General features: G+C 38.1%; 1 pseudogene; it reads left to right on the top strand.

The window, feature by feature from the left end:
• Nucleotides 1–26,052, top strand: part of LOC143672480 (peroxidasin homolog) — a 70,345-nt pseudogene that overhangs the window by 25,456 nt on the left and 18,837 nt on the right.

Consider the following 26,052-nt stretch of genomic DNA (forward strand, 5'->3'; position numbering starts at 1 on the left):
CTGAAAAGTCCAGGTTATTGTACAGTTTTACCAAAGTGAATGGAAAACAGCTGAAGTGTGTTGTAATGCAGTATGGCATTCTCCTGCTGCAAATATTTATTTGTTTTCAAATTTCATTGGTTGAATGAGCACAGACATATTTTCAAAACATTTAAGAGCTTTGGAGAATTCTCCCTGAAACCATGTGATTTAGAAGTGCACAGAGTGCTCATATATCTAAATAAGTATTTATTTATTCAAGTAGGAATGGCTTTCCTGTGCTTATTGTACATGGCATAAAATATATTTTGAGGAGATGAAGTTATGTATAATGGGTTGAATAATTTCTTCTTCAGAGAGTCTGAAACAAAGAGTTTAGATCTTAGCAAAAACCGATGGGAGTATCTAGAAAGCATCTAGATTTAGGGACAGATTCATGAAGGCACTGTATTCAACAAGTTTTCAACATAAAATGGGGCAACAGATATTCATAACAGACAATTATAAAATCATGGCTATAATTTACATGTACTGAAAAGACTAGTATTAGGTGAACATTAATTTTTAAAGAAGAAAGGGGCAAAGTCTGGGAAGAAAACAGGAGGAAATATCAAAAACATATATGAAGTAGTTCCATGATCATAGCTAGACAATTCCACATGTACCTGGAAGAGGAAATTCTCTTTTAATTTTTTGGTTTATGGTGTGATTCTGGATAAGCATTTGTGCAAAATTGATGCTTTGTAGGGATCAGTTATAATTAGAGTTTGCAACTGTGGCTATTTGCAGATCTACATCTGTCTTACATTTTGCTTCATATCAGTACCATAATATCATGTTGGATGACTTTTATTTTCAAAGTCCTAAATTATAGCTAATTCAATGTTTTAAGATCATTTGGTTAAAAAGCAGTTAAAGCCTTTTGGGACTGGGTCTAGGTGTAGGAGGAGCTGTAAACTGAACAAAGGGAAATGCCATCACCCAGCTGACTGGAAACCTTAGATACTGAATTTTTTGACCGAACAATGTGATGATCCCAGGAGAGTACTTTGAGTCAGGCTGCCTTTAAAATCAGTATCAGGTTGCTAGGAGTCTGTTCTAGTTTGCTAGCTGTCAGAATGCAACACACCAGAGATGGACTGGCTTTTAATAAAAGGGGATTTATTTCAATAGTTTTTCAGAGGAAAGGCAGCTAACTTTCAACTGAGGTTCTTTCTTACGCGGGAAGGCACAAGACGATCTCTGCTGGCCTTCTCTCCAGGCCCCTGGGTTCCAACAGCTTTCCCCAGGGTGACTTCTTGCTGCATCTCCAAAGGCCTGGGATGAGCTGTGAGTGCTGAGATGAGGAATGCTGAGCTGCTTGGGCTGTGCTACGTTGCACTCTCTCATTTAAGCACCAGCCAGTTAAGTCAAACATCATTCATAGCAGCAGGCACACTTCCTAACCGACTGCAGATGTAAACCAACAACAGATGAGGTTCACCTACCATTGGCTCATGTCCACAGCAACAGAACTAGGTGCCTTCACCTGGCCAAGTTGACAGCTGAATCTAACCACCAAGAGCCTCAGCAGTTGAGACTTTCATTTCATTCAATAAAGATTGTTGAGTATGTGAAAAGATAAAGAGACAATGAGGACTCTGCCATCATCATCATCATCAAGGAATGCACTGTGTAGGGGGAGGTAAGCAGGTCAGCGAGGGTTTGGAGTCAGGTATTGTTCTAGTTTGCTAACTGCCAGAATGCAACACACCAGAGATGGATTGGCTTTTAATAAAAGGGGATTTATTTTGTTTGTTCTTCAGAGGAAAGGCAGCTAACTTTCCACTGAGGTTCTTTCTTACGTGGAAGGCACAAGATGGTCTCTGCTGGTCTTCTCTCCATGCCTCTGGGTTCCAACAACTTTCCCCAGAGTAATTCCTTTCTGTACCTGCAAAGGCCTGGACTGAGCTGTGAGTGCTGAGATGAGGTATGCTGAGCTCCTTGGGCTGTGCTACATTGTGCTCTCTCATTTAAGCACACCAGCCAATTAAGTCAAACATCATTCACTGCAGCAGGCACACCTCCTAGCAGACTGTAGATGTAATCAGCAACAGATGAGGTTCACATGTCCACAGCAACAAAACTGGGTGCCTTCACCTGGCCAGGTTGACAACTAAATCTAACTACCACAGCTGGTGACCATAAAATTACAGTTATTTCAAAAACTTAAATCTCTAATATTGTTGAGAGTAAGTTTTGAGAAAGCTTTCTTTTGTTTTGATTTATGATAAAGAACTGTAACTGTCAGTATTTTAATTCAGTTACTCATTTGGGTCCCCAGAGTCTCTTGAAGTAGTAAACATTTAAAAACTGTGCTTATTGGCAGTGAATGTGGGAATGACTTCCTCTCTTCTGGCTGTATGTGGAAAGGAGGTTCACATAACTGAAGCACTAAGCCATTTATGCACCAAGTTAGAAGGGTGAGTGCTTATGTTTTACATAAGGAAAAAAAGCAGTGTTTGAGAAAACAGTATTCAGAAAAATTGGGGGAAATGAGTTGTACCAAAAATGTGTAAATTACAGAAAGTAAGGAGACATCTTGAATGGCATATTTATATGACACTAGTCATGTAGTTTTATATGCACTATAATTTAGATTGCGTTGATGGATTTTTATGAAATATCCATTTTTTCATAAGTATAACCACAAATTTCTTGTTTTATCCCCTTTCTATTATGCAGTTCAAGGGTGTGAATTGCATTCACAATATTGGGCCACTGAAATATCCATATATTTTGAAAGTGAATGCAACAGGACTGAGTTTTCAGCTTAAATGCTACAGAGACTCAGTGTGTGTAGGTCTTATTTTATATTAAATATTGCCAAGCAGTTTTATGAAAGGCCATGCCCATTTCTTCACTTTTATTTAATCTTCCTATGTGATGATTTCATTTGCTTCCCATGTAGTATAAGAAATCTAGAAAGTTACTGACATTTCAATTTGATCAGAAAATCTGGACCTGAAAAAATAATTAAGTTTAAATTGTTTCTTTTTCTATTTATAAAACTCCTCTAGATACCTGCATTTTAATCAGAAACTTTGGATTCAGAATCATTTCAACATTTACCAAAGCTTGAGGGGCTGTAAGTTGTATTTTGCTCTTTAACCTTACATTTTTACTTGAAGGTCATTAGTGTCTCTGGCTTCTGCTCATTTTCTTTGTAGAGTTTAGGTCAGTGTCCATGAAAAAAATCTGAAAACTGTTTTGGTGCACAATCTATCTTGCTGGGCTAATTAACAAGTCAGAATTTGGGTTTATAATTTTCCTTATTTGTGAATGGTCATGAGATAGTAAAAAAAAAAACCAAGTTCTTTTCTGAATTAACATTGCTTTTAAATTCATTTCTACTAAGTAAATATAATCACTGAACTATGAATAAAAGCTAATATACTGCTTGTACTCTTTCTACAAAAAGTTGATTTGTTGCAGTCTCTCTTTCAACAGATTTTTACATAACCAAATTTCACATTTAGTTCCAGGAACATTTAATCACTTGGAATCTATGAAAAGATTGTAAGTATAATACCTTTTGTGTTTCCTTTTCAGCAAAATCTAATTTCTCTGTGTTATTCATTTACCTGGTTCTTTTTAATCGGGGATTATGGAGTGCTTATAATAATCAGAATATGCATTATGAAAGAGTTAAGACATATGGAGAGCAGATTAAATCAATTAAAATGTAAAATGAATACATGGATGACTCAGAGAATGTGACAATAAATTAGTCTTTTAATAGGGACCATGAGATCAGTCACCAAAATTAGAGGAAGACTTTTTTTAAAACCATCTTTAAATTCTTGAAATAAATTTTTAATGCTGTGGTGCATATTTCACTCTAGACTCAGTCTAGACAGAGTCTCTATACTGTATTCCATCTCTTTTATTTTAGGGTGCATATAACTAAAATTTATTAAGTACACTGAAGACTATCCATTTTTTAAAGACCTCCACACATAAGTTCTCTTTATACTAAGTAATGTCTTACAGTCAAAAGAAAGTTATTTGACATCTTTTTGCTTTCCTTCATCATCTTGAAAGTCATTATTTTCAGTTAGATACTGCTGAGTGCCTGTTCTGTAGAATTCAATGAACTAGACCCAAGAGAAATATAGAAAACTTGGAGAAACAAACTCTGATCCAGAAGAGGTGTTTTGTTTGTTTGATTCTCTTGAAATAAAATAAACTAAGACATATACCTTAAGACTATTTTTTTATTTTTTTTCTTTAGGATAGGTAAGAAATCACCAGCCAAACTAAGAACTACATTCTGGTTGGGACAATAGGGTAAAATTCCTTTATATTTGATAGATGAGAGAGAGTAGCAAAGAAATTGCTGATAAATTACTGCAGAAAAGAACCAAGAAGAGTTTAAGGTGGATGAAGTTTAATTAGAATCTGGAATATACTGACAGTCATTTTTTTCTCTATTTTCAGTTTCCTTCCAGATGTTTGGCAAACTCCTTGCAGATGAATGCCATCTTTTTTATCTAGATACTTCCCTTTCTCTCTTCTGTTTGCTCAGCCTTATGTAACTCACTCTATAAAATCTTAGGTTTAGATCCAATGGTAACATTTTACCAGTACTAGGTAGAGAGGGCTCATGGCATCCCTGTTCCTGTATCTGTGCCAAAGAACTCTCTAACCTCCTCTTCCAGCATTGCAACCATCCTTGTGAATCCACAGCTGCCCTCCCCACCCATCCCATCTCCTCTGTTCCCTCTGGGTTCCTGATAGCAGTGGCCTCATTGAATGTGTCAATTTTCTCACTTCTGAAACATACAGGGCTGGTGTGTTTCTTCCTCTGGCACTCTGCAGTAAGGACTGCTCAGATACAAGCCATCTAATTTACTCATCAGAGTTTAAGCCTGTAGTTCTGTACTGAAATGTACAGGCTATACTTTTTAGCAGTAGGTTTTAGAGTCACATGGAGCTGGTTCAGATATGGGGTCCACCACAGCTTGTTGAGTGTGCTTATGTAAATTAGTCAACCTCTCCAAGTCACAGCATAGAAATCATACCATACTGGAATGGCATTATTTCTGCATTTTACTTAATAGATTATTGTTATACCTGTTTGTCAAAACAGTGACAATTTCATTAGTAGGGTCAATTTCTGTCAATTGACTCTGTGAGCTAATCCTGGAGAAACAATGGTTGGGAGAAGTAACTTCACTCAGTCCTCAGTCTCCTCTCTCACTGTGAGAGCTTTTGGCTATGTGAATAGGAACTTTGTTTTAAGCTTAACTTAAAATCCAGGCTTTGCCACATTGTAGCTTTCTGACCCTGAGTAATTCACTTGAACTTCTCTGGATCTCCTTTCTTTATTTCCACCTTAGACATCTAGTACCTACCTCATAAGATTTTTAATAATGAGTCAATTCATAGAAAATTCAGATGACAGTGTATGTCTTTAAGTGTTGTCTAGCTATTTCTAGCACTCCTTTCTCTATTACTACTACGTTTTTGTATGGGGTTTAACTGAACAAACAACAATCTTTTCCAATGGTGGAAGCAAAAAATATCAAAACAAAACCAAAACAACTACCTGCCTATATTATACTTTTTGAGAGATATGTCAGGCTTCAGAATGACACTTCATCAGAAATTTCCTAGAAAAATTTATTTATATAAATTTTTTGCCTTATGGCTTTAGAAATAAATCCTAGGCATAGGATGCAACTCGATTGTAATAGCCCACCTTTTAGGATGCTTAAGGATTAAGTGAGATAATGTATAATAATACAGTTCCTGATATGTTGAGTTCAATGGTGGTGATAGTTTTGTTGTTGTAATTGTTATCATTGGTTTTTCTGCATGCTTCCTGTCCTATCTCATTCTTAGAACTTTTCTTGATTGAAGCAGCCTATATTTGTCCTTTGTCTTGAGTTTAAAATATATTTGAGCACTCATTTTAATCATTCACTGCCTTGTTCCATCTTTACTTAATGTTATTCTAGGTCATTTTCTTTTTTACTCTTGGGTTTTTATTTTATTGAATTATGTATGCAGACTTCACTTCCCCAACTAGCCCAAGGCTCTTAGGGCTGGACTGTCTCAGAATTTGTTGTAAAAAACATAGTCTTATCCCAAAGCTTTATAGCCATTAAGCACCACTATGGGTTTGTTGATTCAAGTTCGTTTGTGATTTTGGGATCAAGAGGCCCTTGTCTGTCTAAGATGGATTAACATTTACTTATTTCCATTTCTCACTGGCTGCATCTTCCTTTGCAAAGGTGGCTGGACTCTAACGCACTTCACTGTGACTGTGAAATCCTGTGGCTGGCAGATTTGCTGAAGACCTATGCCAACTCTGGTAACACCCAAGTGGCAGTGATGTGAATATCCTAGAAGAATCCAGGGACTATCCGTGGCAACCATCACCCCAAAAGAGCTTAACTGTGGTGAGTTAAGCACTTAGTACTTATGCTAGTGGAGCTCAGCTCTATCAGGCATCTCAGTTTAATCTCCACTGTCTGTTTTGTTGTGTTGACATTCCAGTAATGATTTTATGATGTATCACCAGCTCTTCATTTGCAGTGTCCTTCTAAAAATCACTTCATGGCTGGGATTGGATAAGCAGCCTCCTTTGAGAAGCACTGCTCTATAGGATCTATAAGAAACTATTTGGTAATATAGTTAGGTCTTACTTTAAGGGTCCCTTGCTACATAGCAAAGCAAAATGGAACAAACTGCCACTACTGCTCCCTCATGTCCCCTCCAAGTATCTGTCTTTGAAAACTGAGCTGCCCTACTCACAAAACTAATTGATGGTGATAGAAGTGAGGATGGTAGTTACTTGTAGGGTGGTGCCCAGTGGTGGATATCAACTGGGAATGGGCATGAGGGAGCCTGAGTGGGAGCTGGAAATGTTTGGTGTCTAGATCTTGGTGGTGGTTACATGGGAATATATGTATGTGAAAGTTCATCGATCAGTATGCTCTAGGTTTGTGCACTTTACTGTACATATGTAATGCCATAATAAAAATAAATTACCATAAGAAAAAAAACAAAAATCAGATTACAGGGCAGAATCTTCTTTGTAAACACCCAAGGGATTTTTCAACATTTTCTTTTCTTAAAATTCACTTTTTTGTTGCTATAATTAGGTTTTCAATTGTTTATCCAAAGTATCCTCTTTTTTCCTATATTAAAAACATTTCAGTGGTAGAATGTTTGCCTTCCATGCGGGAGACCCAGGTTTGATTCCCAGACCATGCACCAAAACCAAAACCAAAAACAATAACATAAAGGAATCTAAAAATCAGTAAATATACATGATCTTACTAATAATGTAAATGAATTTGTCATAATTTTTTTTCATTTATAAATTTTATCCTTTGTGTATATATTTTTCCCAATAATTGCCCTCAGCTGCAGGGAGGTGCCTCCCACCTGCCAAGTTTTACTTTTTATCCATATCTGTATCCAAATGTTGGTTGTTGAAGGGGCTACAAAACCTCCCATCCCTCACTTCAATGTGGCAAAACTCTGCAGGATACCCGAGTTCCAGGGCTCCTTTTGGGATCAATTGAGGCCAGTATTGCAACTGCATCTGAGACCAACTTCTCCCTTCACCCAGTCCTGTGGCCCTAATTCTCCCACAGGTATTGCCCCTTAGGAAACTCCCCAATAAATATCCTGCAATCTTAAATCCCTCCCAGATGAAACAACTTCAAAACAGTTGCATAATATAAGATTGTTGACATTGCATTATTTTGAGGTTGTTTAGTTGAGTAACTATAATTATTTTTTATGACAGCTCTATTGAGATATAATTCACACACCATTAAAATACACTTTTATAAGGTACAATGAGTGATTTTTAGTATATTCACAGAGTTGTAGAGTCTGAGTAATGAATTAGTAATGAAAAAAAGTATTGAAAATGTTCTTTTCTGACAGTGATGGGGAGCCATAGAAAGATATGATAAAAGAAAGACAGGATGAGGTTTATATTCTAGAAAGCCCTTTGGCAGCTGTGCAGAGAGTGAATCAAAGGGTGTTATGAGTGGGAGCAGCGAGACCATTTGGAGACTGGCACAATGATCCCAGAGGTTCCAAAGGCCTTAGAGCAGGAGGATCTCATAAAGCACAGCATCTTACTATAGGAAGCGAGGCCTGAGTCAGAAATGCATCCCAGGTTTCTGATGTGAGCTACAAAATGCATGGGAACAGACAGTTCTCTGCTTTAGAAAATGGAAGGGAATTGTTCAAGAGTAATACAAGTTAAATTTTAGACATGTTGAGTTTGACATTGCTGACCATATATTGTGCTATTAAGATATCAGATGTGCAGTGTATTGTGTACACACATATATGTATGTGTCACCACAAATACTATATGGTAGGTGAAGGAGTACCTTAAGGCTTGGAGAGGTTGAGTATCTTTTCAAAAATCTTCAAAGTTTGTAAGTGACTATGGCAAGAATTTAATGGAGGTCTGCTAATGATCATGCTGGATTTTTTATTGGCCACCAAGAGGAGCTATCCTGGAGGTGGTTGCATATGTAGGCTTGGAGTTCAGGAGAGATCCCTGCACTATAGGTAAATGATTGGGAAATATATAAGCAGTTGAGAATCTCCTCATAGAACATCAGAGTGTGGGAAACAGCTAGCATTCAGGAGGTAGAAGCTTCCATAGAGAAGCCCATATCTGTTGGGGTCAGAGGCATTAGAGGAGGGACACATAGGAAGGACATATAGTGCAGCTTTGTCATCTATGCTGCACTAGGCATTCTATAGATTTTTACTCTCAGGTTAACTTCTAGATAAAAATCATTATTTTTCAGTGTTATTCAATAAAAATAGTTATTAACTGAGTTGACCTATATAAAGGGGTTATACTGTCTTAAAGAGTAGATAGACCATGGAAGGCGATTATTTGATGTTTGTCTGAACACATCAAATAAGATTCTTAGAGAGTGGTATCCCTGAGGCATTACAAAAATGCTCTGTAAAAACTCATGCCATAAAATGATCTTCCCTGTAGAGAAGCCAATCTGTCATTTTTGTGAGGGCACTTAAATATTTGTGTTTGAGATACACTTTTGGACATTTGTGTTCTTTTGAACATGAGGAATTTGCTTTTTTAAATCTTCTTTAATTTTAATTGACACTTTAAAACTAATAAGGTTTCCATTTCTTTGTTTGGTGCAGAAAGGCCAAGGATTATGTCAGAGCCACAGGATGCAGATGTGACCTCTGGGAACACCATATACTTCACTTGTAAAGTGGAAAGCAACCCCAAACCTGAAATCATATGGCTTTGAAACAAGTAAGTTGGATGTTGAGCAAAAATGTCATTGGACCACATTTGGCACATAGTGTTTCTCAAAATAATATGCAGGTACTCAACTTGCTGAACTGTGCATTTCACCCCTTTCCCCATCAACTTCCCAGCTCCCACTTTGCTTCTTTCTTCCTCTCCCACGTGCAGGAAAACATCAAGGGAAGAAATATTGATTATTTTCTGCATCTTTTCTACTTTTCAGTAGCAACTGTGCTAGGCACAGAGTTTCTGCTCGCCTTCAGGACCTCTCTCAAATGGTTTGGCTTAGGCACAGCAGTGCAGATGAGAGGATGCAAGTCTTTGTATATAAAGGGCAGAGCACTTTCTCCTTGCCAGGACACAGTGGTTTGAATTAAAGAAGCAGCCTGGGTTTAGGAACTGAAAGGGAACAGTATTGTTCCTTTTCTATCCTCCACTTCCCTTCTGGCTGCAGCTGATTCGCTCTGGCCAGAAGCTGCAGGGCTTTCATCCCTGATGTTAACTGTCATTGAATCCAGAGCTTCATGATTAGACCTGACCAGATGAGGGTGTTATTGCGAATCTCTGTTAAGGACAGCATTTTCGAGGAGACTGGAGTGAGCCTGTATAGCTGCGGCCTTATGCCCTTAATTGAACAAGTATTCATTGAGTTCTTATTTGTATCTAATTTGCCTCCTGAAACACAGTTTCCCCCTCCCTGTTTCATTTCACAAACAATCAGCAGGGGCCTATTAAGAATTTGATACTGTGCTTTGTGCTGGGAGTTCAGGCAGAAGCTGCTCCTTCCCCCTTCCCTTCAGGTCCCAGACTCATAGACCACAGAGGGACTTCCTAAGCTGATTGTTGCAATGTATTACATGCTGTGATAGAAGTGTAGGAGGTGACCCAACCTCACCCCAACCCCAGTTGTTTTAAGGAGCTGGAGGTTTGTCAACAAAGCTTAAAAGAAGAGTAGAGATAAAAGAGATGAGGAAAGAAATTTGAGGTCTAAAGAAATGGGGCAGGGGACAGTTCCCATTCTGTAAGTGGAAGTCATGTGTATGGGTGGACCAAAAAGTGGCATATATTAGGGAATGCCAGCTGGTCTGGAGAAGGATCTAAGGGCAGATCACTAACAGTTTTATATGTTGAGATGGGACAGCTGTGAGCTTAAATTATGAAATCAATCCTAAAAAGGAAATCTTAAGTATAAAACCAACTTACCATTCCCTCTCAAATGTATTTGTATGAGGAGGTCAGTACATACATTTCTCTGAACCAGATCACCACTGTAATCTTGATTTTAGCATTTTCACTTTAACTGGCTGTGTTTAGTCATGACAGAGCAAGGGAGACATTTCAGAAGACACAGATTCCAGTTGTTTTCACTGCCAGATGTTTCAGACACTCACTGAGTCATCAATCCTTAATAGATGAGGGGAGATTATGAAAGGCAAATATGGCTTGGTCATGTGAGCAAAATAATATCTATAAAAAAGTTTAGATGAGAATAATGAGCTTGGCATTTGAGAGTTGTTAGATACAGAATGAAAAATACATAGGAAATTTTTTCTTTTGGTTTAGAGCTTTTTTTGCCATTGGAACTGTAAAATAACATGGACATTGGACCCAATTTTTTGTCTAGGGGGAAAAATGCAAGATAACATCTCAGTCTGCAAAGATTTTATCTCACATAACTCTGAAGTAGAAGAGATTTCTAATCTGGAACATAACCTGGAAGGAATTCTGGATTATTATGAAGCCTGAACTTAAAAGGTAGAGAAGCATAAATTTGGCTCAGCTGGTTCCCAACTACGATGAAAAAATGATGAAATTGGTACAAAAAAGGTGTTATCTCAGAGCCAAATATGGCAGAGCCAGAACCCAAAGCTCTGAGACATGACTTCTTGTATTGGAGCTTCTTCCACAACCCCCCTGCCCCTGCTGGGCAACCCCTCCTGCTCGTTCACTGTGCTTGTGGAAAGGAGACAGGGTTGTATAGCCAGGAGATTACCAAGATTGAGATTATCATTATTTCCATCCAGAAAAATATGAATGGGGATGCATTAACCTTTTAAGAATGGGAAAAATAAAATGGTTTTGGTGGATGGGTGACCAGAAGCCATGGCGGGCAGGGAGAGTGTGAGGAAACCAGGTGGAGAATAGGACATTCTCCTATTGAGCATTTGGAAGCCCTCTTTGAGGTTACTGTTAATGCTGCCATTGGGGAAATGTATTCACAAAATGACACGTTTGTTCCTTCCCTACATGTAATCAAACACAAGTTCCTGGCTTTGTTGGGTTCTTAGGAAAATGAAGTAGAGCCATTTTTAGCATTGAAGGTGATTAATTGCATGAACTATGGTAAGTGAAGCTTTATTTTTAAAATTGCTTTATCTGACTTGATGATCTGGTAAAACTGAGCTTCCTTTTATATTGGGCTGTAAATCTCAGTAGATTGGCTTTGTTTTTTTCTGCTGGTATGTGTACCATAAATCATGGTCTCAGCTCGACTCCAGATTGTCTCCTCTACCTGTGTTTTTTGAACAAAGGGAATGAAAGGCAATTCACATGGGTTTGCTGTGGGAGCTGGTGGGGGGTGGGCAGCAATGGTCAGAGGAGCCAGAGCACAAAGATTTCAGGGGACGGGCCTTGTCATTAGATGGCTCTCTTGGCTGGGATGAGGAATTGGTAACATCTGTGTCATGTGGCATCTGTCCAGTGAGAGATGCTGATTGTTGGCAAGTCTCACCAAAGTCATGGGGAGGATAAGAATTGGTGTCCTGGGGATTTCACATCCAGCAGCTGAACTATTATGGAAGCTGCAGTGATACCTCTGGTTTATGGTATATCCTGTAAAGGAAGGGATCAGAATCTTATAGATATTATTTTTTTCAATTTATTTTTAGACGTTGTTTAGTGCAGTATTTACCATTTGCTTTTTTTTTAAAATATGGTCAGGCACTGGGAAACAAACCCAGTTCTCCAGCATGACAGGTGAGAACTCTGCCACTGAGCCACCGTGGCCCACCCTTTACCATTTACTTTTAATAATGTAAAAATGTGTTTCTAGCCATTTCTCATAGATAAATTTATAACAGCTAAAGGAAAATGTTTCCACTGACTTTTTTCCCCATGTTCACATTTTTCCATTTTAGAATTATGACTTATTAAAAACATTAGCTCTTGCTTGAACATATAAATTATGAAGGTAAGTAAATGAATTAAAAAGAGACACACAATTAATAGGTAGTTTTTTTGAAATTGTCTATTAAATCAGAGGCAACTCCCAAAAAATGCTCCCAAAAAAGTAGAGTCTTTGAGGTGGGGTTACTTAAGATGAGGCCAGACTGATTATAGTGGGCCTGACTGGTGACTTTATAAGAAGGGAAGAATTGGGCACCATCAGACACAGGGGAGAAGGCCATGTGAACAGTGAGACAGAGATGGGGGTTGTGCTGCCTCAAGCCAAGAAATGCCACTTATTGCCAGTGACCACCAGAAGCCAGGAAGAGACCAGATGTGTTCTCTGTAGATCTCAGAGGGACAATAGCCTTGCTTACACCTTGGTTTCAGACTTCTGACCTCTAGAACTATGAGACAATACACTTTTGTTGTTTTAAGCCACCTAGTTTTTGGTACCTTCTTACCAGCACCCTTGGAAACCTAAGACAGAGTTTCTTCCAGAAACATCTTTCCTTCTGCTCATTCCCTTCATTTCCTTGCTCCCCAGCTCAGCAGAAAAGTAATAACTGTTAGAGTCTTAAGTTGAAATTCCTGTTATGTATCAGGGTTGACTTACTCTGCTTTTGAATCACAGGTTCGTAAGTGGTTCATTGCAATCACTCAGTTGGCATGGTCATCCCTAATCTGGGGTCATAAGGGGTCAGTGCACAAACTCAGTGTCTGCACAGTCAGGGCAGAAGATGCCGCAAACCAGTCCTGGGGGCTGAGCACCCATACCCCACCCCACACGCTCACCCTGTATCTAAAGGGGGCAGTGCTGCTGCTGCCATTTGGTCAGAATTTCTCTATTTGTCTGGGGTCTTTGATTTTTTTTTAAGAAGCCAGAAATCTGGATTTTTATGCAAAATTCCTATGTTAAAAATATTGCACTGAATAAAACAATTTTAAAAGATTAGTTAAACCAGCCAAAACAGAGCTGTGGACTGTAATCTGTCCTGAGCCTGCTAGGTTGTGACCCCTGCCCTTGTCTATGTTTAACATATGACCTTCAGTTGGTAGAGGAGCTGCAGGCTTGGACAAGTGTTGAATGGAGTGATCTAAATCCATGATGGCAATGGGGAAAACAAGCATAAATCACTCTACCGACTGATGACAGGTGAACAGTATCATTCTCATGTGTGTAGGTCAGCAGCAGAGTAAGATTCATTAGGCCAAGTTGCAGTTGTAGCTTCCACCATGGAGCTTTTTTGTCTTCCCTTAACTTCATCCACTGTGGGATAAGTCATTTTAGTGTCCATGTTTCCCTGGCACTTTATAAACCTGTCAGATGCCTTATAAGCAATTTTGTGTTGGTTTCTGCATTTGAGTCCTTAGTTCCTTAAAAACTGGTCTTTTCTTTGTATTACTTGTCATGGTCAGGTTCATGTGTCAACTTGGCCAGTGGTAAGTGCATCTTCTTTTAAAGAATTCCAGTAAAACCAATCAAGACCCACCTGGAGTGGGTGGAGATACATCTCCACCTCATCAAGTTTAATACCCACATTGATTGAGTCACATCTCCATGGAGATAAGCTAATTAAACTTTCCAACATACAGTAGTAAATATGGATTAGAAGAAACCGTTGCTTCCATAAAGTTGATTAGGTTAACAACTTGGCTTTTCTAGGGTACATAAACCTTTTCAAACCAGCACAGCTTGGTACCTCCCAGTATAGACACAACAAATATTTATTAAGTGAGTGAGAATGTCTGGTTATGAAATTTCAGTTCCAAACTAAACAAAAGGAATATAGTTCTGCTGAATAAAAAGTCCTTCATTAAACAAATATCCATTAGCTTAAACACATAATATTTAGCTTCTTTGTAACATCAGATTGCTATGAGCCTATGCAAAGATAAGCCACTGCTCCAGGTCATATAAAGAACTTGTACTCTATTTGTAGGGAATACAAAGATTTATAAAACAGTGAGCAAATGATATAATACTGTACAACAATATTGTACAAAATTGTATAATACAGTGCTGTCATTTAGATGCATGTAAGTATATCTATGTGATAAATTCCTAGAAAGATAATTGCTGGGTAAAATGGTGCATGAATTCTTAATTTTGATATGTATGGCTATATCACTGTCCAAGTAGGGGCTGTATCATATAAATTACCACTAACAATGTGTGGGAGTTCTGTTTCCACCCAAACTCACCACCAAAATTCATTATCAAATACATGGATTATCAAATACATAGCTTGAGAATTGAAAAATATTATCTCAGTGTAGTTTTAATTTGCATTTTTCTTTTTGTGGGTGAAATTGATTCTTTATATATGTTCTAAATACACTTTGATAATAGTATTTTGGGCCAAAGAAGACAACAGCAAGATTTCACAAAATTGACATGATGCCTTTAGACAACGCAAAAGTAAGAATTTCAGTAGAGTTCAGCAAATGTTTAAACAAAAAATCTGCCACTTAACCAATCCATTGTAAATGCTTATTGTTCTCAGACTGCGTACATGTTATTTGACAGAAGTCAGGGGACCATTTTTATTGTTTGTACATTTTTTAAAACAAACCAGAACAGCGTGTTGATTAAATATTGTTTGTTAAGCTTATTTTTAGAGACAAATTAGTGCAAGTAGCCTAAAAACAGAAAAATTCCAGCAAAGGACTATGATTAAACTAGAAGAAATTTATTCAGAATTTCTTTTGTTTTAATTCTGACAGCTCTACCCACTTTTGTAATACAGCCACAGAACACGGAAGTGTTGTTTGGAGAAAGCATCACTTTGGAATGCAGTGCCATGGGCCACCCTCAACCATGCATCACCTGGACAAAAGGGGATCAGACACCCTTACCAGTTGATCATCGAGTGAGTATCACTCCTTCTGGTGGCCTTTATATATAAAATGTCATACAGGAAGACAGCGGAGAGTGCACATGTTTTGCATCCAACAGTATTGACAGCATCCATGCCACAGCTTTTATCATCATACAAGGCAAATATCAATACAAGTAAAGGCATTCTCTTTTTATGCAGCCCCCCCAGTATGTCACATGCTTGCCCTCTCACCTTATTTGTGACTACTCTCTAATACAGCAACTTTTGCCCTGGCTTCTATTCCCATCCCCCACCCATGCTGCCCCTAATTTGTTTTATTTTTATCCAGTGCACTTACAACTTTTTGACTCATTGACTATTACTTGGTAATTTGCTTATTTTCTTAACAGAAGCATTGTGAAGAGAGGGACTTTGACTTATCTCTCTGGCATCCCTAGCATTTAGAGCACCTGGCAAGTATAAGTATTTGTTGAATAAGCAAATTCATGTGTACACATATGTGTGTTCATGTATATATTGAATTAATCAATACATCTTGCATACATCTTTGAATGCTCCATTAGGATGAACATTTGGACATACAGTGCTGAGAGTATGTATATATTTTAAGACTTTTGCATGTTTTCCAAGTGGTTTAATTGGCTATAAAATGAGTATTCATTTTTAAATAAGTTGCAAAACGGAACATTTGTTGGAAAACCGTAAAACATTTCTAAAGCACAAAATGTAAAGAAATCACCTCCTTTCCATTTCTCTCCAATGGACATTTTTGCCTCTAGTGGTAGCTACTGTGTTAATAGTTTGTTCCCATCCATCTTTCTGATTTTTTCTGTGCACATTTAGATGTGCAATCACATTATGTGGTTTTCACATATATGTTGCTATGGTTGTTACTTCTTTAAAAATGAAATCATACTAGACGTACACTACTGTAGCTTGCTTTTTTCACTCAATAATAACAAAATAAATTTAACAGTAAACACAGATACACAAGCTGACATTTTTTAACCATTTGTAAATATTAAGTAGAGGAATTAGATAATTTTTTTAAGGTCATCTGTGCTTCCAAAGACTGAAATGTTGTTATTTGCTGTGTATGTATTATAGCTAGTTGTTAAATGAATAGCATCATTTTGCATACTTTTTCAGCATGCAAATTTTTCTTTCTGCTTCACTTAGTTGTGGACTCTTAAGATTGATTTTCTTTCTTACCTGTTCATCAACACTGCACAAAGCAGTAGGGTGATCTACTATAACTCGGATCATTTTCTTGTTACTAATGGAAGTATGATTTCCTAAGGTGAGGGAAAAATTACTTTGATGTGGCAGCGGTAAACTATGTGTGGCAGTTTTACCCAATGCTGTCTTTTAAATTTTTTGTGATTTGAGTTTTTTCCTTTTGGAAGTTCTTCCTCAGTTCACAGTGACTCCTCAAGACAGAGCTGTTATCGAGGGTCAGACAGTTGATTTCCAGTGTGAAACAAAGGGTTATCCACAACCAGTCATTGCATGGACTACAGGAGGTAAGATTTCTTTTCTCTCAGCCATTTTAACCACTTTCAAGCATATAATTCAGTGACATTAATTATACACTCGATGCTATGCCAGCATCACTACTGTCCTTACCAAAACTTATCCATCACCTAAGCAGAAGCTAACTCTGCCACTATGAAGAAAAGATTCCTCATTTCTCCCATCTCCTGCCCCCTGGAAACCCCTAATCTACTATCTGTCTTTATGAATTTGCATATTCTTGGTATTTCAAATAAGTGAAATCATAGAATATCTGTTCTTTTGTGTGTGGTTTATTTCACTCAACAATGGCCATCATGGCTCATCAAATTGTTGCATGTGTCAGAACTTCATCCCTCCTTACAACTGAATAATTGAATATTCTATTTTATGTATAAACCACCTTTTGTTTATCCATTCATCTGTTGATGGACACTTGGTTTGTTTCCACTTTTTCATTATTATGAGTGATGCCACTTCATAGTGGCACATTCATAGACTGTTTTGTATGTTTATCTGTTTGAGACTTCTCCTTCATTTCTTCTGAGTATATAAAAAGGTAAGATGTCTGACCTGGAGTATCTTTGATTTTCTCTACAGTACTCCCTTTTGTTGGACATGAACAGAAGAAAAAAGTTCTGTATTGACCTAGGCCTAGAAAACATAATAACTTCTGGACAGTGCCAAACTGTGACTAAATGTGCTATGACCCAGGCTCTGGGAAAAGGGACAGAGACATTTGATGTCCTCCATTTTTGCTTTGTTCCCATTAGTAAAGACTGTTCTGGTTTGCTAGCTGCCAGAATGCAATATACCAGAATGGTTTTTAAAAGGGGGAATTTAATAATTTACAAGTTTACAGTTCTAAGGCTGAGAAAATGTCCCAATTAAAACAAGTCTATAGAAATGTCCAATTTAAGGCATCCAGGAAAGGATAACTTGGTTCAAGAAGGCCGGTGACATTCAGAGTTTCTCTCTCAGCTGGAATGGCACATGGCAAACATGTTGGTATCTGCTGGGTTTCACATGGCTCTACCAAAGGGACTCTCCAAAATGTTTCCTTTTTTAAAGGATTCCAGCAAGCAACTCCACCTTCAGTGGGTGGAGACACACCTCCATGGAAATCATCTAATCAAAAGTTATCACCCACAATTGGATGGGTCACATCTCCATGGGAACAATCAAATGCTCCCACCCAGCAATATTAAATGAAGATTTAAGGACATGGCTTTTGGGGGGGTTGCCACAGATTCAAACTGGCACAAAAGCATTACTTGCATATAGCATTCTATGAAATGCCAATGTGATCTCTCATTATTGAAAGGACATTGGCATGTTTACTTTCTACTTTCTTATGCTCACCTTCCTCCAAATCTCTAAACCCTGGATTTTTAATATACAATTAATTAACATTTTCATGGAAATTTAATAACGTGGGATAGAATTTTCTGAAAACCAGTAGTGGACCATATTTTTAAAAAAAACTTTCTATTTCTCTCTCTTTTTTTTTTCTAGCTCTAACTTTAATTTGCATTTATTTCAATCTGAATTTATTTCCGAGCCATAAATTTTTGTTTCTTCAGTTTTTTCTGGGATATCTTTTTCTCCTGTGCAACTTCCTTTTCTGGTTTAGGAACAATTTGTTCTTTTTCAGTAGGGATCATCTCAGTGTGGCAAGGGGAACTCCGTGTGTGGATTAATCTGACCATGAGCTCTGTAGGTCCTATGGTGCATCATATGGGCTTTGTTCACCTGGATGTGCTCAGTGACTAGAGAATCTACATCTAAACTCTTAAGTTCAGCATTACTCTGCATTTTTAAGCATATGCGACAAAAATTCAGCACTTGTTGCACCACTCACCCTGCATCCAGCCCCACCGTTTGGCCTGGAGACACCTACCAACTGCCACCATTGTAACCATGGAATGGAACACATTGCTTCTGTAAAGTGACCTCTTTCAGATACTTGGTCACTTTTCAAATATGCATACCCTTGATGGCCTCAGCAGTTTCTCGGATGTTCTTAAAGTAAACATGAAGATTTGAACCTCTTGATCTGTAGGATTTGATAGGGTTTTCTGGGTCAAGTGAATAGCAAACCATTTTTAGCAGTCACCACAACGTGCTGGACCTCTGATGTGGGAAGCAGCACTGGCCACGGGCCCCCGTGGGCAGAGGGACCCTGACTCCAATGGAGAAGGATCTACTTCAGCTTCAGGATCCCTGCCCTGGAACAAATGTATAGTGACCTTGAGAACCTCTTTGAGAACATTGGGCTGGATCCAAATGCCTGCCAAGGCTGGCTCTACCCTTTAGTCCCACTGAGGAACCCTTTCCAGGAATTCTGAAGAGCAGACTTGGTGGAGACATGAGCAGTACACAATCCACTCTGAAATTCTTTATTCTCAGGCAATTAATATATGAGAGCTGGGGAGGTCTACCCTTAAAAAAAGAGAATATATCAAGACCTTTGTTGGGTTATTGTTTGCTTTTAAATACACAGTTCAACATATTTCTCTCAGAAAACATCCCTGACCCAGTATCAGGGTCTGTGTTGAAGCCAGTCCTCTGAGCCAATGTTATTCTGCCTTACTCTGATTTTGTCATTACTGTAGTATCATAGATGCCTCTAGTATCTGTCCCTCTCACCCCCACTTACTGTGAGTTACTCGGGAGGCAGGAACTGTGTTTTCTTCATCTCTATATCAGTTGTACACAGTTTGTGTATAGCATATCATAACAGACATTTAATGAACATTTGTTGAATGAATGAATGATTTGCTTACTGGAGGGCAAGGCTAAATTGCTCTCTGCCGTAACTCATGCTGACAGACACATTCCTGTAATACTTGCATTTTCTCAGATAAGGTTCTCCTTAATCCCTGCCTTTTAAAAACATCAAAACCCAGTTAGGTTACCAGATAAGTCCTGAAATGCAGAGAGACCAGCCCTTCCAGAACATCAAATAGTTCCACTCCCCTCTCCCATATTATTGACAGCTCCTTTCCAACATGAAAATTTTAGAATGGGCATAGTCCAAATACCCCTTAAGAGTGGGAGAAAGATCAAAGGTGATGGTGGAATTATACAGGGAAGTTAGGGTTTAACAAGTGAGTATGAGTGCTGAATCATTATACGATATTTATTTTAGTCTCCAGTATCTCAGAGCAGCTAAAGTGGAATTGTAACCTATACCAAACTCTGAAAACTGTTCTGTATCCACTTGTCGAAGTGTACTTTGAAAATCATTGCTTTTTCTTTCTTTCCTTTGTGTATATGCTATGTTTAACAGTAAAAAAAATTTTTTTTTTAAAACAATTGAGCACTGTGGGGAATAAACAGCTAAAATAATGTCTGTGCCTTTCAGGGAGTCAGCTCTCTGTAGACAGATGCCACCTTGTCCTTTCTTCGGGAATACTGAGGATTTCTGGAGTGGCCCTGCATGATCAGGGCCAGTATGAATGTTAAGCTGTCAATATCAATGGCTCTCAGAGTGTGGTGGCACATCTGATGGTGCAACCAAGAGGTATGTGTCTGAGTGGGTTGAGGCTTCCTTCATTGATTTGTTCTAATGCTGTTCTGCTGATGTGAATTTGACTGCTGACCATAAGGAGTTTACTCTTCCCTTTTTGGTATTTTGTTCACCATCACTCATAACTTATATCCCCAAGGTTATTACAGGGTCTCTTAAAGTCTCTTTCATGTTAGCTCGTAAAAAGATTGTATTTTAAATGATGGCCTGTACTGTACTACAGTAAGTAGTAAGTAAAACAAATCTTTTTTTTTTTGCTAACCAATATACTTTAGAAAAGGACGGTTTCTTGCCTGTCTTTTCTAAGATTATTAAGTGAGCAATGTCCACTCAGCTGGATATAAAAGCAGCAATGGTGTTTTTTAAAGGCCAGTTGTGTTTTGCCCCAAAGGCCAATTGTGTTTTGCCCCTGTTTGCCCTCTGATAAGACTCCTATTTTCTTTTGGTCCTTTTGGATATGCCATTTGAATTGTATCTCCTACTGGAAGAATCGTTGCTGTCTCATATCTGTTTCTTTCTTTCTTTTTTTTTTGAAATTATTTCAAACTTAAAGGACAGTTGCAAAAATAATACGAAAGCACTATGGAAATCTCCAATATACACCCTGCCCAGATACCTAGATTTACCAACTTAAATGTTTTGACACATTTGTTTCCTCATTTCTTTTTTGACAAGGCCAGGGTAAAAAAGATGAAAACATATCTCCTAGCTTTTTACCCAAAGCATGTTGTTCTAAAAGTCAAACTGGTGAGATTAGGAGAGTGATAAGAACAAGATAGAATTAGGGGTCTTTGAATTCCTTTGTGACCCTTTGCTGAAGATCATTTGAAACTTGGTTTTGGGACATTGAGAGAGAATTCTTCTCTTGTCTCATTGCTAGATTGTTTGATAAAGTACACCCAGGCTTATTGGCTCTGGGTTGTATGGACTTTGCTTCAAGTGGCTGATTTGTTGTGATTTAGGGTGGCTAAAAACTCAGCCTGCTCAGTGAGATAATATTCATAAGAATGGAATTCATGAAAGGTCATCCAGAACCTTGTCACATTTAACTAAGGCTCTCAACTTTTCACATGAGGAAAGCCACTTCAGTCTAATTACATATTTTCTTCCTCTAATCAGTCCTTCTCCAGAATTCACTGTGTTCCTCGGTGTCCTGCACAGCCCTCTTTGGGAGACTATTCCCAGGAGCTGTGTCTCCCCATGGGGCAAGGTGCTGGAGGACTCAGGGCATCTCAGGAGGTCTTTAAGCCATGCCCAAGGCTCTGGGGCTCTGTTCTTCTCAGGAGGGAAGAGTTCTATGGCTGTGCTTTCAAAGGCTGGAGCTCATTTAGGTGAGAAGTTGGACAGTGGATCTCTTGGCCCCCTTCAGCTCTATCACTCTGTGAAGATGCATCTTGGATGTCAGAGAGGAAAGGGGGGTTTCATTTTTACCTAAACTTTCCATATAAATTACAAGTCTTCATGGATTCATAACACTGATATGCATCATGTCACTTGCCTGACAGTTATGCCAGTGTTTGCCAGCATTTCAAGTGATATGGCAGTGGAGGTTGGCACCAATGTGCAGATTCCATGCAGTTCCCAGGGGGAGCCTGAGGAATAAGGTAATGAATCTCAGGTGCTGGGTGTCTTCAGAGCACAAAATAGGCTCTGACTGTACTTATGTTATGGGAAACTTTATTAAGTGAGGGGTAGCTGGTGCCTGCCTGTTTCTTTTCCAGATTGCCAATGGTGGAGAAGAGTTCAAATTGTACATCTTAAATTGAAGAAATTCTGAGGGTACCCTTAATTTATGAAAATGGAACAGAACAATCAAACTCTAAATATTTGTCTTTACACATCATTCTCAGTGATATGAGCAAAGAAAAATCCTGTTAATAGATACATGCTCCCGTAACCAAGATTTGTGTTGTTTTTATTATCAATAGTCCTTTCAACATGAAAAAGTTAGAATGGGCATAGCCCAAATACCCCTAAAGAGTGGGAGAAAGATCAAAGGTGATGGTGGAATTATACAGAGAAGGTAGAGTTTAACAAATGAAAATGATTGCTGAATCATTATATTGATATTTCTTTTAGTCTCCAGTGTCTTAGAGCAGCTGTAAGTAAAAAAAAAACTAAACTTGTGGAATTGTGACCCATACCAAACTCTGAAATATGTTCTGCAACTAATTGTTGTGATGTGCTTTGAAATGTATTTCTTTTTTTATATTTATATTTTTTTCACAAAAAATGAGGAAAAAAAGTCAATAGTGATGATAAAAATCACAGCTGTGTGATGATATTGTGAACTATTGATTGTGCACTTTGGATGATTACATGGTATGTGAATATACAATATAAACTGATAAAAAGTTTTTAAATCACAGAAAAAAAGAAGTGCTATTTTTTTGTAGCTATTGTTTTGTTTTTCTATGTTTGTTTCCATTATACCCAATACAAAATATGTTAGCAGTATTTTAAAAATTGTAAACAGATGTCTTAATATGAAATGATTTCCTGTCAGGTACAGGGTTGGTCAGGTTTGGTTCTCTAGCAACCACTGAATATAGTGCTAGCTCTTAAGCAGGGAAGATATGTTCCCTTATACCTGTTCTCCACCACCCATCATGCTTGCCTCACTTTTTACTCTTCTACCAGCACACTCATTACCTCCTCTCTGCACATCACCCTGTGCATTTGTATTGCTCCTCTGCCTGGAAGGCTCACCTGCCCTTTCATTGGCTGGCTCTGAATCATCAAAATCTCAGCTCAGGTTCCACATTACTCTGCTTCCATCACTCCCTGTGCATTCCTTACCACAGTGTTTATCTGATAGAAGTTACCCTCTGTGTTCAGTCCCTCTTACACCCCTACTACCTGGAAAATCCTTTGGAGCATGATCTGTGTCTTATTTGTCTTTGTAACTCTGGCATCAAGCTGTGTCTCAGCGATGAAGAAATGTATAAGAAAAGTTTTTTACTGCTGAGTTGGTTTTGGTTGAATTGGATTAAATGTCCTTCTCTTTCTAATTGTGGATAGAGCTGAGGACAATCCCTAATACATTTCTTTTGTGAAATCCTAACAAATGGTACCCCTCCCCCCAAAAACACACAACAAAATAAAAACCATTCTCCCTGCTTCTGCTTTTATTTCTATTCTCATTGTTATCATTATTATTATTATTCTTTTCTGTGCCAGGATAGGGTACAGGTAACAGAAAGTGGAAAGTTTCATATTAGCCCAGAGGACTTCTTGACTATCAATGATATTGGCATGGTGGATGCAGGCCGTTATGAATGTGTGGCCTGTAACACTATTGGATATGCCTTAGTTAATATGGTACTGAGTGTAAATGGTAAGAGCAACACATGTTCACAGCAGTATTTCTTAGCACTTGCATAGCATACTTTACCTGATGGGTATGAAAGGTAGCTGGGGAAAAAAACCAAAAAAACAAAAAAGCATGTAGAAGCCTATAACATAATTGCATGCTTATTAGTTTAGGATTTTTAGAATGATTTACCAAACAGACACATCCTTAATTTACAAGTGAGGAAACTGAGGGCCCAGATTGGCATGGTAGCTTGCCCAGTATTATACAGCTTCATGGTGTGGCCCAGTTCCCACTTGTAGGCACTTGTTTTACTATAGTGAGATTCTACAAACCAATGTGGTCTATTTACTTGGCAAAACTTCCCTTGCTCAGTGATTTCCTAGTCTGGTTTAGTGGTCACTTAATTCCTGCAATGTTTAAATGTATAATTCATAGTCAACACTTGGCAAAAGTTACACAGTTGGGTTTTTAAAAGATTCTATGAGCCTCTTTTCTGGGTTTGGCCAAACATACTTCTGGGATGTTTTAAATTCTGAGTGTCCTTCAATATAAACATCTAGATAATTTGTCAGACTTTCTCTTTCCCTAAATACAGCCATTACTCTTAGAACTGTGATTATTCTACCCCTGTGGTCTGTTCCCTCTTACCTCTATCCCCATGGCACTGTCTTATCTTTGGCTGATATTATGTTTTGTTCAGATTATTGCAATAGGCCTCACACCATTTTAGTTTACCTGCCTCCAGAGTCATCTTTCTAAAATAATGAATCTCATTATATGTTGGCAGCTCTTCTTCCAGATTTCTGTTGCCACCAGAGTAAAATTCAAATGCTTTAGCTTTGCACATAAAGTCTTTACAATTTGACTCCTACCTGCACTTCCTCTTTTGCATATTCCATCACTCCAGCCCTCTCTGTACACTTAGTTTTAGTCACGTGCTTCATCAGCATGTGTGCCCAGTGTGACATTTTGCCTTCATTCATGCTCTTTTCTATACTGGAAAGTCTGACTTCACCAGGTAAGTCCCTTCAAGCTTAGATATCCCCCTTTTATAGAAATCTTCTTAGTTCCTCATGTAGGCAACCAGGTTATCTTCTGAAATTCTGCAGCATTTCACTTGTATCTTTGTATTTGCTTTTATTACTATTTTGTAACAGGTCTTTTTTTTCCACTGGACTTGTTAGACCTCAAGGAAAGAAGCAATATCTTATTAATCTGTATGTCAAACATCCCACAGAGTATTCACAATGTGTTAGAATGGTAATACACTTAAGTGGATAATTGGAATCCTGTTTATTCTAGGAAAAATGTAAATGGCCTTATTTTCCCATTAAAATAATATGTATAAAATATAAGTGATGTGTCCTTGTTCTAGTTTGCTAGCTGTTGGAATGCAACACACCAGAGATGGACTGGCTTTTAATAAAAGGGGATTTATTTTGTTAGTTCTTCAGAGGAAAGGCAGCTAACTTTCAACTGAAGTTCTTTCTTACGTCATTTATTTGTTCATTCAACAAATATCTAAAAATGTTAGTGTAAGTCCCTGTTCTATGTGCTAGGAATATTACAAGGAGCAAGATAGATGAAGCTTTCCCCATGGAGCTTACATGCCAGTAGAGGGAGACAAATAAACAATAAATGAATAGAACCATAAATAGAACCATAGATCGCATAGGACGATCTCTGTTGGCCTTCTCTCCAGGCCTCTGGGTTCCAACAACTTTCCCTGGAGTGACTCCTTTCTGCATCTCCAAAGGCCTGGGCTGAGCTGTGAGTGCTAAGATGAGGTATGCTGAGCTGCTTGGATTGTGCTAATTTGAGCTCTCTCATTCAAGCACCAGCCAATTAAGTCAAATGTCATTCATTGCAGCAGGCATGCCTCCTAGCCGACTGTAGATGTAATCAGCAACAGATGAGGTTCACATAATATTGGCTCATGTCCACAGCAACAGAACTAATTACTGTCACCTGGCCAAGTTGACAACTGAATCTAATTACCACAGTTCTATAACTAGATAAAAAACAAGTGTTTACCCTCAATAAATATTTATTTTTTTATTTATTAGTTTTGCATGGGCAGGCACTAGGAATTGAACCTTGGTCTCTGGCATGGCAGGTGAGAACTCTACCTGCTGAGCCACCATGGCCCACCCCAAATATTTATTTTTGACTTGGAAAATATGTCTTTTGATCATGAATTAGCTCTATATAAAATTTTATATACAAAATTTTAAAATCATCTCCTACCCAAAGAGAAAAAAGGCATTATTTTGGTTAGTTTCCTTTCCAGCTTTTTCCTTGTATACATGGATAAGCAATTTTGGATTTTTATCTCTGATTATTGCTTGTAGAAAAACAGATTCATTTTAAACTGTTACTAATAATGAAACAA

Source organism: Tamandua tetradactyla, chromosome Y (assembly GCF_023851605.1).
Source record: "Tamandua tetradactyla isolate mTamTet1 chromosome Y, mTamTet1.pri, whole genome shotgun sequence".
In the NCBI taxonomy this organism is placed as follows: domain Eukaryota; kingdom Metazoa; phylum Chordata; class Mammalia; order Pilosa; family Myrmecophagidae; genus Tamandua; species Tamandua tetradactyla.